Source organism: Lepisma saccharinum, chromosome 24 (assembly GCF_977018435.1).
Source record: "Lepisma saccharinum chromosome 24, izLepSacc3.1, whole genome shotgun sequence".
NCBI lineage: Eukaryota > Metazoa > Arthropoda > Insecta > Zygentoma > Lepismatidae > Lepisma > Lepisma saccharinum.
In genome coordinates, this window is record NC_139252.1 from 42044991 (window position 1) to 42057756 (window position 12766).

Here is a 12766-nt window from a genome sequence, read left to right on the forward strand (position 1 = left end):
ACAAACATTGTGTAACAGGTATGAAAGTTTACATTAGGAAATTTCTTACCCACACTATCGATTCATCATTGTTCTCCCTGTTCTTCCTGTACTGCTAACCTTCGTAAATAAGGGACGCCTTCCCATGCGTTGTTTCTATAATTTCCATGTTCTTAGTCTTCTCGTCGTCCCTCGTCAACAATTAACTTTACGTCTATTTGTCTTTTTTCAGGATCAGAACTATTAATTTCTCAAAGTAAGAACCCTCATATGTAATTTCATCTTACATTCATTCACCAATCACATTCTCTGTTAACGTCATAAACACACGTGCACGGGCGGTTTTGACACTCTGGCTTGCAGGAAAACCAGTCAAGTAAACCCTGACATAATATTACGGCGGGATTGAACCGATAAGACGACTCGGCGGAAATAACAGGGACTCGTAAAAAAAATACACAGCAGTATATTCAGTAGCTCGTGTGATTAACTGTGAATACAATCGTTTTGTTTCACCATAGCAAAATGACTTATGTAGAGTACCGAAACGTTCCTATCCCAGAAAAAAGTGTGTGTGTTTTCTCTTAGCTCTCTTAGCTCTTACGTAACCGGCTGGTTAGCATTCTCACCTTTGGTGCGAATGGTCCACGGTTATAACCCCGGTGAGTGCTCTAAAATGTCGATGTTGACCTAGAATCGTGAGGGCAAATGGAGTGGAAAGCAATACTAGCGGACTCTGGTTTCGAAAGCTAGAAAACAGTTGCGGTGGGTCTGGGAGAACTTATCACGTGTCAGTAGGTTAGGTTGACCAACTTTTGGCCATGAATTTAAGAGAGATTTCAAACTTTCGGCATTGAACTTACGGGAGATTACTCGTGTCAAATTTTGCGGCGCGGCATCACTCCAGCAAATGTTTATGAAATTGATATTTATAAAAATAATAATTAATTTACATTTTATATAATATGCAGATCAAAGAAGAGAATGACAAATTTTCAAATTTGCATGTGTCTTAATCCTAACCCACATGTATTTTTCCACTGCCGCTGCAGAACTAAGCATCAACAACTACTGCAAGATATTACGTCACTTCTGAAGTTTTGTATAGCACAATGAACTCGAAATGAGTTGAAATTTCGCTATCTTGGTTGTTAATGAAAAATACGGGAGAAATAGAATGTCAATACGGGAGCCAAGAGGATCGAAAATCACTAACTCTAATACGGGAGATCCCGGGAAATACGGGAGAGTTGGTCACCCTACGTGTCACCCAATGAAAATCACTTGGCAGGCCTTGTACCTCAAAGACCTGTTGGGTTGCGGGGTTTATTTCTTTATCTTTCCTCTCTCTCTCTCTCTCTCTCTCTCTCTCTCTGTTTCTGTCCAATTCGCTTTGCTCTTATTTCTTTTGAGCCCATAGCTTCGTTGTAGTTAAATCATGGTGGAAGAAGTATTAAGAAAGACTCGCCTACGTTTCACTAGCCATTCTAAGGTAAAGTAATGTATGCGTCGATTTCGAACCGCTGTGCAACTAGTAAACAAGAAAGGTATTTATGACTGAGAAATTAATGTTCTTTTGCCATGTTATCACCTCGTCAAAACTGAGAAACTTATAAGCACTTGCATTCCTGAGTTGTGAAAGAAGTAGGGTGGTACCACCTCCACACTAAGCCGAGATGTTAGTCACTTCACTGATTTCATCTCTATGCTATATGCGTCACTTTTGCATGTATGTTGTTGATTTCTTCATATTTCCAGGGTTGTAAGGGGAGACCCTTTCTCAAGACCCCAAAATGTCAACCTCACTTCCACGTAGTACACCCTGGACTGCATTTTGCAGACTACCGAGACTCTGGCGTCTTGACCCATGGCCAGTATAATGTTCTATGGGATGGAACCTTGTTGTGAGTTGTCCAAATGTGTTTGTGACTATACTTTCATCTTATCATCGTTCATCCTCATCTTCGCGATTAGCCAAGGTTGGCAGAAAAGCGAAGTAAAATAAACTAAATCAATCAATCAGTCAATCTTCATATTTCATCTTCCAAAGAGGCAACTTTTGTGGGTAAAGTAATAGCTCCGAATCACCCCTTGCTGGTGAACAGATTCGGTTTGTTTACTTTAAGTTACCGAGAGCATTTTTACACTGAAACTATATCAAGGACGACAAAAACAAAACAATATGTCACAGGCAGTATTAGCAATATTTCCTAACTGTGTCCAGTAAAGAAAATATCTACATGATAAGGTTGATAAATTACTGGAAGTCAATAGTATAAAAAGCGCTGTAGTGAAATTGTGGAAGAGTTGTATGCAGGTTGGCCATATGGATCGAGTGGGATGCAAAAATATTACCAGGCAAATTGTCCATCCTCTATACGTTAAACAAGCTATTACAACCTCTGCACTAACACACGTAAAATCCTATATCTTAAAAACGCATAAGATGCAATTTGCCGGGCAATACTTCTACATCCCAACTCTAATATTGAGTTGATGGTTTTATACAGAAATTTCAGATATCAACTGTAATATTACGACCCATTAATATGTATTATTTTCATTGTATTATACTCAGAGGCATTATTGATAAATTTCCAAGCTAATAGTGGATTAAATCTTCTATTGTTTGATATTTAGCGTCGCTTTTCGCCACTTTTGGCTAATCGCTACAATCAGGATGGGTGATGATATAGATGGAATTGATGAAGACACACCCACAAATAATACCCATGTGGCAATGTCCAGGCTGGGATTCGAACCCGGGAACGTAGGTGGAGAGATCGAAAGTCGACCAGCAGACCTCTAGCGGAGTAATTAGCTCAACGAGTTACTACGCCAGGGGTCTTGGGTTCGAATCCTGGGCCGGGTATGGATGTTCTTTGTGAGTGTCCCTTCATCAATAGTATCATCACTCATCCCTATCGTCGCGATTAGCCAAAAGTGGCAGAAAAGCGGCGTTATATAACAATAATCAAATCGAAGTCGACCACTTAACACGCTTGGCCACACTAACCTCGGAACTGAAGAATTCTTAGAAATGTAAACATAGAAGAATACGCCATTTTAGAAAAATCATTTATCATCATGGAAATACTAATTCTTCTTTTAAATATTGAACTACATTAAAGAAATTTTGTGCCAATTAGGTGCTTGGAGCTTTATGTTATCAATTATAATGATTGAAATCGCGGTGTTGCATGACAAATTACACTATCTGGTTATACATTTTGTTAGTATTTGTGCAATTCTCGACATATAAAAGAAAGATTGAAGTTGTACTTGATAACTACACCTTAACCTGCAAGATAGTAAATACAGAACTTTGACGTGCACTCAAGGACTAAAGGTTTATAAATAGTGTACATTTGCTTCCTTGTGCCTAAAAGTATTGACAGATCACTGTCATGATTATGCATAGTCACGGGCAAGTTTTCTTTACTGGCTATTAATGCTAAACTTATTATTATCATTTGAGATCTGGCCTCCATCATGCATCTGCTGCCTGACACGTCTCTGCTGTATTTAACGACCTAACAACGAAGTACTAAATCGTACTGGATGTATTTGTAAGCATTTTAAAGCTTGGAAGTGCGTTGCAATCAGATTTTCTACGTATAAATCTTTGACGTTACTCGAGAGCGAGGTGGTACGTACGAAAGATATTATAGGTAACATAAATTTACTATGTTCTTTTAATAGAGTGATGGTATGTCCGATTTCAATTCGATGCGTCATTTGGACAGCCAAGATTTGCCTAACGTATTTCTTACATTGCAAGGTTTTAATTCTGAACACAGGATAAGAGGGAACAAATGCACTCGGGAGTATCCACCGAATATTACACATATCATCTTGCTGACTTTATCTATATTTTAGTTGTATTATAAATATACAGGGTGATTCAAAAGTCTCTTAATGTTTTTATCAAAAGGCATTTTTTGACAGTACTGTTGAAAATTACTCTAGAAAGAAGACGAACTCACTACATTTCAATGTGGTGGCCCAGTAAGTCTAGGCATATCAACCACCTCTCTTGCGTAAACCGGAAGACGTGCTCCAACACAGCTGGTGTGATCTCCCCTGTTGCTGCAGCTATTCGCTGTGTCAGTTGCTCTATGGTGTTGATCTTTACTTGGTACACCCTACACTTAATGAAACCCCAGACAAAAAAGTGTAGGGGAGTCAGGTCTGGAGAGCGAGCCGCCCAAAGTCTTGGTGAGCTACTATCGATCCACTTACCGAGAAAGGTGTTAGCAAGGTAGTCCCGAACGATTCTGGCGAAATGGGGTGGTGCACCATCTTGCTGGAGAAACAACAGTGTGTTTTTTATCCCATTCATTAGCGACATAAGGAAAATGTCAGGATACTTTTGAATCACCCTGCATATTCACAGCACTTGGGTTCGGATCTCGGGCAGAATATGGATGATTCATTGTGTTCTTATTTCATCTTATCATCCTTCAGAGATAAGGTTAGTGGCAGAATTGAGGACTAAAAGTGGTAAATGTAGAAAGTGCCAAAAGCGAAAGTGTTGGGAAATCTCATCGTTCCGCACATCAGCCCGTAAGAATGTGCATACTAGTGACCTCTTCACACGCCCTTTGAACTACTTAGAGGGCTACAAGCCACATTTCACGTTTACCACATTATAAAGCATGGCACATTTTAGTTTAACGTGGAAAACGGTGTTTGAATTATTGTGGCACTTACAGCGTTTACCAATTTTAGTCTTCAATTTATCTTTCACGATTGTTCAACCTTTGTCGAACTGTACCTTGCTGTATAAAGAATAAATTCCGTCAAATAAGTAAGGTGAATGTACCTCATGGATATCGTTACAATGTCTTTACTAATAACTTACGATTGTCATCCCAAATATCGTATTACGATTAGCTTTTGAAAGCAACGAGTTACTTGTAAAGTTATTTTTTCTAGTATCATTAACTGTCAATAGTTACTTTTTGAAATGTTACTCAGTTGCTATTAAAGTAATGGAGTTAAAATGTACTCTTACAGTTTCTTTTCTGTGCGTTTCAATACTAACGAACAATATTAAGGTTTCCCAAAATTAATTTTCAAATTATGTATGACCTAATTTGTTACGAGCAAATGTCTTGCGTAACGCAATTCTTTCAAGTATAATAGTCAACTTTGAATTTTCTTACTTTATATTTTCATTTTGAAATTATACGAGGTGTCTGGTACGTATTAAGTTTATCATACTGTAATGAAAATTAGTTTTGGTTAGTTTCATAGGCGCCGACTCCATGGGGCTTGGGGGGCTCGAGCCCCCCCAGTGTTAATGATGTGGGGACGGACAGAACCCCTCAAATAATTTTGCTTAAGAGGATCTAATGTATTATTTTGCTTCTCTTGTAAAGTTTACTCTGAATTGTGCAACATGAACTTAACATTAAATACACATTTGAAATGTTCTAGCACATCAACTTTTGGGGGCTCAGACCGCTAACCATCAACTTAGGGGGGGGGGGGGCTATGAACGGAGACATCAAAACACATGACTTATTACTATATACTAAGTATATAATTATGAGTATTGTTAACATTTTTACTAAAAGAAGTTTCAAAATAACGAGGTGATATGACAATTATACCAGTATGTTGTTTAGTGAATTCTGAACAACTTGAGGTCTTTGAGTTTATTTAACACTGGCTTGCAGTAAAGTACGCAAGGAAAGCTTATAAAAAGTCTGTATTGCGAAAGCAGGAACGGCTATGATCAAAGGCATTATTGCTAAAGCACGGCGTGCTATGTGTTTATTTATTATTTCAAAATTAAATTGAAAAAGTAAAATATTGTAGCAAGAACAAAAAAGTAAAACTATTTGCCTGCGATTTGTGTTAGCATTTATGTAAATAATTAAATAAAACTGTTAAATATTGTAAATATTCGCTATTTTTATGGGTACGTCACATGTCCTTTCTTTACAAGTCTGTTGCGGACATTAAAACACACCCATGACCTCGCCGCGACTCGAACCCGAGACCTCCGGATCAAAGCGAGTTGAGCCGACCACCCAACACGCTCGGCTACCGAGGCCGGCATAAAACTGTTATGTTGGCCTCTTAATGTAAATACATAGCCTACTTTTAAATAAAAATGTTAATTGTTATCTAAAAAACAAATAAGCAAACACAAGTTTTTCATGTTACATTTCATTTGCATGAGGAATATAACAGCTGCTTAAAAACTGCTAATCAAAGACGTAATTTGAAAAAGGGAGGGAGTGAGCCATTCATTCATTTATTTCAGTGATCAGAGCCCCTCCAATAATTTTGACAAGTCGGCGCTCCTGGTCTGTTTGCATTTTTAGTATGAATAACGTTGCATCTAGACTAAAGTAACTATAAAAGCTACTTACTTAAGTTACTATTTAAAGTATCAGTAATTGTGGGAGAGTTACTCTTTTAAAAAGTTTTATATATATATATATATATATATATAATATATATATATATATATATATATATATATATATATACAGAATACAGTATATGGGTATATATACAGACACATAAATGTGTGTGTTCCTTGCAAAAATTATAAATTATCATTTTATTTCATATTTACATGAATACTATCGAAGTATATGTTAGATAGGTACTGCTACAATGACATCTTTCTGGCTACCATGTTAAAGTCCTTTGATAAGTGTCTTGTTTAAGACTGTGAACATCCTCCAGTCCAAGTGTCTCTGGCGACGACGTCAGATAAAAAAGAAAAAAAGTTAATTGCGGGTAGGGAAGAAGTGTATGCTGGTTGTGCCATGCCATCTCGATAATCATGAACACGCCACGAGTGACTGCGTTTCGAATCAAGATCTACCAAGCCGACATAAAAAAAGAGGGGATTTAAATAGTGACTTTTTCTTGAGCGTCGGGTGTGTCTGAACACGCGGGGGGAGGGGGGGTTGTAAATTGATTTGTGGAAAAGAGACTGCATTCGGAGAATGCTCTGCGAGCAAATCCTTGCGAACAGAATAGAACTCGACAGAAGCATTCACCCTACACGCCACATGTCATAGTCACACGTTCCAGCACCAGATCAAGTGTGGGTTTCCTTGATAGCGTGTGGCCGATGCCATCTGAGTTAGGAGTCCCCAGTTCAACTCCCGGTGGAGGCACATTGTATAGTAGCTTGGATCTCGCTTTAAGAGTGAACTTAAATTTACTATATCTCAGTTTTATGTGTGGCTGAATTTTATGTCAGTAATATGATTTGGCAACACTGCGAGTTCGCTACTCCATTGTCATTTTATGCCACATAGCGCCGGGATAGGACGCAGTCATACAGGGGGGAATATATCCATGATTTCCTGTCTTTTGTATAGCTTCCTTTTTTTCAATTGCACAGAAACCACAGGAGGGGAGGGGAGGTCAAATATATCTTTGCTATCCATAAAACTTCCGTGAATTGTTGATCTACACCAGTCTATGTTCAAATCAGCTTCACTACATCGGAAATAACGTAAGAAATTGAAAAAAGAGAATATATATATATATATATATATATATATATATATATATATATATATATATTATATAGAATATAAAATAAATATTGTTATTTAAGGCCTTAGAATTTACCTGGATATGCTTCTAGTCCATCAGTTAATGCAAATATGTGCATTTGAATTCAACATTAAGTGCGTAACTTTGTCAAAAATCTTTAAAACTACGCCATATAGAGCAATATATGTGCAATGTAAAACATTATTTTTTTAGGAAAATTTTCCTTTAGCTTAAATGAATGCATGTGGAGATATCACTTGTATTCTCCAGCAATAAATACTTAAAATATTTCGTAAGAAATTTTGACATCCTCATATTTCAGGTGGCTAATTTTTTCCAGCAACCTCCTTGCATGGAGCGGCTTCAGGGTTCACCTAGCCTCTAATAAACAGGTTCGAATCCTGGTCTGAGCATGGACGTTCTTTGCGAGCGTCCCTTCATCAATTTCATCCTATCATCACTCATCCTCGTCGTCGAGATTCGCCAAAATTGACAGAAAATCGGCGCTAAATAACGAATTAAATAAAATAAGCGGACAAATTGGGCAACTCTTAGAGAGGGGTTAAAGACGACCGGAGCATGGTGCTCATCACATCATCCCCACAAATGGCCGAGATTGTAAATGTATAGGGCCACAACCTCCCTTCCATATGTCTTCGATGTACATGGAGGTAGATTTTAACTTTTACAGCTTTTTTTTTTTTTTTTATTTTTCTGTCTCCATTTTTAAAAATATGCAATTTAAGAAGTTATACATAGACCAGTAATGTCTAGTATGGAGATTGACATATAATACATTGTAGAATCAGTGTACGTATATTGATGGATGTTCATATATCACTGCAAGTATATATTTGCAAAACTAATTTTGACTACTTCTTAACACTTTACATGTACGTATTTCAAAGTGCACTGGAGGTGTCTAAAACTCTTCTAAATTTGCAGAGCGGTGTTGGAATTGCATCTGTGGCAAGTGGATAACACTTTTGGTGTCATGGGCAGATAAACAGGCGCATCGAAAGAATATTAACAATAAACCTCATCGGAAAGAGGGCATCATCAATCCGTCAGACGGTGGGAGCGTGGTGCTGATTCGCAAAATGATCGCGATTGTAAATGTGTAAGGGCACATACGCCCCCCCCACCCCCACCCATATGTCTTTGTTGCATGTTGCAAAGTGCAGAGGGTGGGTTTTACTCTTTTCGCATTTTAAAACGCATAATAGGCCTATGGATTTTTCTCTTTCTATTATTATAAATACGCAATTTAATAAGTTACACTTGATTAATTAATTGATTCATTTCGTTTATTTTACTACGCTTTTCTGCCACTTTTGGCTAATGGCGAAGATAAGGATGAGTGATTAAAGTGATGAAGTGACACCCAGAAATAACACCCATGCTCAGACCAGGATTGGAACCCGGATCCCTCCCGTCGTAGTGCGCTGTGCTAACCACTCCGCCACGGAGGTCCGCTCTTCGTCTATAGGGGCTATCCACGAGTAAACAAAAACATATCGAACGGCACAATCGATTGTGGAACTGTAGCACAACAACTTCCGGTTCACGGCGGCCGGGTAATTCAAGCGCGTACTTGTGGCCTTTCTTCTTGTTTTGTATACCGGATGAAATGGATCATATAAAAGCACTTGACGACGAGGAGAATAAGAGATATCAGGGCAAAGTAGAGGCCTTTGCATATCAATTGGATGAGCATATAGGAAGTAATACGGCATTATTCCAGGATGAGATCCATTTGCTAATCGTCGTTGCATTGGCGATATTTGTAGCCTACATATTTAATAGAAAGTAATTTTTCCTACAGAGCGAGAGCGCTTAAAGCATGTAAATCTTTGGATGCATACATTTATGTTTTAAGTGAAAAAGTGTGAGATGTACGGGCATATAAAAAACAGGAAAAGGAGCATTTTTTCTTCTTTCTTCAGTGAGGGCGAGTCAGAGGGATGCGGTTTCGTTCCCGTTTGAACGCAGAAACACAAAACGCTCATTGTTATTTTAAGTCAATTTTCTGCTATTTGTGTTAAACATGACGATGAAGGTGAATAATAAACTGGAAAAATTACTGATGGGACAAACACAATGACACACCATTGCCTGATCATGGTGTTCAAACCTAGGACCTCTTCTCTATCAATGTTGAAAATATTTCCATTGCAAAAGACGAAAATTAATAATAGTACCGGCACTTAATTTTCTGGTTACAAAAAAATATTTCCTCTGGTTACACACACAAAAAAAAAATCTGGTTACACAAAAATTTAGTGCAGTTCGTGTGTACTTCAAGAACGTAACGTGTAACCTATCTGACCATGACCAGCATTTTTTGAAAGGAAAAGTAATATTTTTGCTCATATCACTAGAGAGAAAATCAAGATTTTAATGATTTCTCTTCTACCTTTAATGAAGTGCAAGGGGTGCGGGACGCAACATTTTTGGTTGGGAAGGGAACAGGACGGGGTATTTTTAAAGTCCTAACGTTCAAAACGGGAAAAATAATGTTATTTCCCTACTAAATTGGGAGATTATAGGAGCGAAAAATATTCAACATTACCCGATACTAAAAAAAATATTAATTATACACACAATTTCACTCTCCGGTGATGATTTATTTTGCATTTCTGGAATAAAAAACTGCTAATTTCAATAAATTTCGGACATTTAGTACAAAAAAATATGTAGGGAATAAACTACCACGCTCCGCCACTGCCTGCAAATATCAAGTAGATACAGTCCCTTTTGATCTATTCATCATTTTTTCCGAAATCTTGATCGGACTGGGATTTTTTTTTCAGGTTCCGACTTTTTCCTGCACATCCGTTGTTATTACTGGGGAGTCTACTCCTTGCTAATGGACTTCCAATTTTCACGCCTGACAGCTTGAATGCAATAATTTTGGCGCCTAGATCTCGAGGAAATTGATGAACAAAGATCCGTGAAAGATTATTTAGCCCTGATCGTAGTTTACATCCTCCTTGTACACACCCATTCGTTCCTTTCATACATGACACAATCTCAGCTCCCTTTAGCAGCATGTTATGAGCCTACGAACCGGAAGTTGTTGTGCTACAAGTATGGCGTCTGCGCGAAGACACTTCCTTCCGGTGGATAGCCCCTATAGACAGTCCTTACAGTTACAGTGGGGAAAATGTAGGACATTGGACCTTTTCAGGTAAAATGCTGTTCCACGAGGCTTTCAACAACCCAGAATGAGCCTATGCGGTTACCGTACGAAGAAATCCACCATTTGCTGCGGATTCCGGTGGAATTTTTACCGAAAACGTCTTTCCCTGAAAGGTGAAAGTGGCAACGGTGTTTGGGCTACCTGCATGAGATCTACGTACGTCGATTCCTTAGATTTGGGTCGCGGGACACACAACTGGAGTCGGTATAACGGTTGCTGAATCCACTTGCTTTTGTCTCCAGCTTGTAATTGGCGAGGACGGAAAAGTACTGGAAAGAGAGGGTGAGTGGTTATTTCATTCTTCGCCCCATTGTCCCAGCCCTTTAGTCCCTAATCCAATATATGGCATCCGGGTAGGGGTTCCAAGAGTCCCAAATACAGGTAGCCCCATGACCTAGTCCCGAAACTAGGACTCCTTTCAATTTTTTTTTTTTTTACGTCAACTTCCTACCACGTTTGTCTATTCGCAGCGATAAGGATGAACAATTAGATGAAACTGACAAAGGGATGCTGAAAATGAAGCCATAACGTAGAAATTTCTTAACTCGTTTCCAATACCCAGGATTTAAAGCGGAGTTCGGCGATGCCGTAGTGGTAACGGTGTAATCAAGGGGTCCCGGGTTCGATACCCGGTGGAGGTACACCGTTCCCACTTTAAACTATAGGTCCAGTCCCGATTAGCCTTTCTGTGCATAAAGTGCAGCAACATTAATAAATTTACTAATTAATATTATATCAAAATCAGAAGTTAATCATAAATAATAAACATAATTCCAGCTACCATAATATAATATTCAAGGAATAGATAATAAAATAAATACATCCCCAAATCGATTTGACAAAGCAGTTAACATCCCCGAAGAGTAAGAACGAACATTCTGAACAAATCATTCCATCAGAGTTCAAAATTCAGGACAACTTAAGTGAATCTCAGAATCTATTCATAAATTCAGAAAACTTCAGATACAGAACAAATGGCCATTTTACGCTGAGATCATCAACAAGGAAAACTGCAAAATTAAAATTGGTATAGCATTTGTCTACAATGCGGAAGACCCGGGTTCGAATCCCGGAGCAAGTGATCTGGACCAGAAATATTGCCAGTCATTTCCCCGTTTCTGCGTGGCTCTGAGGTCCACCCAACCTGTATCAATGGGCACCTAGGGACAACCCTGGGGAGTAAAGGTGGCCGGGAGTGATGCTGATCCCATCATACCAACTAGGGCCGTGATCAAGAATAAGTGGAGTTCTACCTCCACATCACCCCATATGCCTTCATGCACAAGAGAACCTTTACCTTACATTTTACATAAAGAAGGTTAACAAAAATAAGTCAAAGATTTTGATATAATTTATCTAGACTTCCGTAAACAAGTCTCAAATTTACAATTTGCTACTGATGTACATAATACAGAATAACGTAACAAATCCGAATCCAGAATTTCATATAACTGAACGCAGAATCTAGAATTCCATATAACTGAACACAGAATTCAGAATTCCATATAACTGAACACAGAATCCAGAATTCCATATAACTGAACACAGAATCCAGAATTCCATATAACTGAACACAGAATCCACAATTACACAGGATTCAATGCCTAGTACAGAATCTAGGAAGTAACGAATCCAGAATTCCCTAACCAAGCCCTGATTCCAGAATAATGTAACTAAAATCAGAATCCAAAATTATATTACCAAGTCCATATCTACCGAAGTCCAGAACACCATAACTGAAACCCGAACCCAGAATTCCACGTAAGCGAATCCAAAATATATTACTGACATACCCAGAACAGGGGATTGGTGGTGCTTAACCCCCCTTTTGCTTAGTTCTCCTAAATGAAAAAAGGGCAAAATTAAGAATAATCGCAATAAAAGCATACTCCCTCCTTCTTGCGAAATATCTGTATGTCTCCAAGTTCCAAACCTTGGTTCAAACATTGGACAGAAGAAAGGTAACGCTATAAGCCTTGTTTCCATGTTTAATAGAATACTAAAAATCTGACAAAGGCAAAATTTATTGTAAAATAAGACAATAAGACA

At 38.3% G+C, this 12766-nt stretch overlaps 1 protein-coding gene across 1 annotated transcript in view; it reads left to right on the top strand.

Annotated features, from left to right (window-relative positions):
• The window catches only part of LOC145978165 (uncharacterized), a 113219-nt gene that overhangs the window by 12527 nt on the left and 87926 nt on the right, over positions 1–12766 (top strand). The window lies entirely within an intron of this gene.